The sequence below is a fragment of the Loa loa genome (assembly GCF_000183805.2).
Source record: "Loa loa unplaced genomic scaffold supercont3.532, whole genome shotgun sequence".
NCBI classification, from domain to species: domain Eukaryota; kingdom Metazoa; phylum Nematoda; class Chromadorea; order Rhabditida; family Onchocercidae; genus Loa; species Loa loa.
Genome location: NW_018108712.1, coordinates 25754 through 28159, shown reverse-complemented (window position 1 = coordinate 28159; position 2406 = coordinate 25754).

Sequence of the window (2406 nt, the reverse complement as noted above, 5' to 3'; positions counted from 1 at the left end):
GTAAATAAATAAATAAATAAATAAATAAAGTAATAAGAAAAAAAAACAAAAAATGAATTAGCATACCAATCATAGTCAAAATGCAACGACTCCACTTTTGAAGTTCACGACATTGATTTCTTCGTTCAGCAAGGCAACGTGATCCGCAACGTTTCATTGATCAATGGAAAAACGAGGTAGGATGAGAATTTTCTTGATACGTTGAAATTGTGCTGATTATTAATATAAAGGAAAATAAAAAAAAAAAAAAAAAAAAAATAAACCAACTAACCTTTCAGCAATTTATACAATGTGTTCATGCAGCTGCATGATGCATGCTATGATTATGTAATAGTTGATACATTATTTTGAAAAATTAGAATAAGCTTGGAGATGAGGGAAGGATAGATTAACACAGGTGTGTATGTAATGAAATTTATGATTAGATTCTTTCGTTTAGAATAGCCTGCAATATTATGCCTGTTGCCCAGTCTATATAGGTAACAAGAGAGGGAGGATCCTAAGAAGGGACATTCAATCTGCGCTTTGGGCGTGATTTGTTAACCCTAACACTTTTCCATACGTCATAGACCCTCTTCTTTTGAAATATATCGAGAAATCGGCTAACATAGGCCAACAACTCTTTCCTTCATTAGGCCTCACGACAGCCAATCGTTTCTCAGTCCTGGCCAAGCTTTTCGCCTATTTTCCCGATTCTCACCCACCTAATCTTCGAAAAAATATATCTACACTTCCCTTTTTTTTTCCCCCCCCCCCTCCCCTGATATATTTTACTAATATTGCTATTTTCTTACCAGAAAAAAAAAAAAAAAACACCAAAATATTAATTCAGCAATAAATTCTTTTATAAAAGATCATTTCAGAATACGGTAGTTTGATCGATTGCACAAAATAATTTATCCAATATTTCAATATGGAATTATTTAATAATTAATAAATATGTAGAAGTTATAAAGTTATCATTTTTGATAAAAAAACATATACAATTGGTAAAATTTTATAGTTTGGAATATTTCGCTAATTTGTGAGAAGAAATACAGTACGAAAAATTTTCAAAATCTTAAAAAGAAAAGAAAGAGAAGAAAAATGAAACGATGAACAAAAAAATTCATCCATAAAAATTCAAAATGATTAGCATTCATTGATTTGTGAAAAGCGAATTACTGAATAATCGAATTTCCACCAAAAAAAGAAAAAACAAAAAAAAAATAATCATTTAAAATGAACGATATTATTTAAACTTTGATATGCATAACAAACGCCTAAAACATTAACTGATAAATTGAGGTGACATGGATACAGACATAGAAGTATTGGCGGTTTGAGAAGATATAGGCTAAAACAGAAATAAGCACATATGGCGAGTGATGCTTAATATGCTTTCAACCAGTGCTTTGGACCTCTTAGCCAAGCCTTATTTGTTCGGCCCGCCCTCTATCTTCATACTAAAAATGTTGAGTTCCTTCCCTATTTTAATTAACGGTAAATTAGTAAGCATGCATCACTTAATTATGATCACTATTATTATTATTATCATTAATTATTATGTAACTATTGGATAGCAATTCAAAGTAAAAAAAAAAAGAAGAAAAAACAAAAACAAAGAGGAAAAAAAAATGATCTTTAATTAACTGGAAGCAAAATTCATTGAGTTCATTTTAAATTGTATTCAATTGTATACATTTCAATAAAAAAACAAAAACAAAAACAAAAAAAAACAAAAACAAAAATAAAAATGGGGGAATTCCTACTTACAACATTTGTTGAATTTTCCCTTTTTTTTTTTTGTTTATTGTTCCATTGTATCAAAATAAAGTCAATTTCATTTACAAGAAAGACCAAATAAATGTTCCAATTTTTGTTATTGAAGAAAAGGAAGCATTCTTTTTTTTTTATTTTTTAAATTGGCTCCTAATTTTTTTTTTTTTTTTTTTTGAATGGCCAACTTTGGAAGTTAATCTTTTTTTTATTCGACTCTGTTTGTCCCTATCCTTTTTGAAACGGAAAAAAAAAAAATTGTATCAATGAGCCAAATGGAGAAATTGAAGACTGCTCCTCTCTTTGAATAAATTTTTTGGTTAAATTTTAAAAATTTCTGCCCATTTTCAATTCATCTAAAAGAAGAAAATTTTGATTTCAATTTAAATCCAAAATATTTGCAAGTTTGTTTATTTGTAAAATGTTTAAACTTCATGATAGTTTGCCTAAAATTTACAAATTTGTTGACACGTTTCTAAATTTATTTACACGTCACAATAGTAAAATGAATAAATTTTTAAAGTACAAAATAGATGACAAAAACAACAACAACAACAACAATAACATTATTTGTTTTTTGGAAAAAAAAAAAGGAAAGCAAATTCTCATTCTATGCAAGCAGAAAATTAGTTTTATAATAAAACGAAT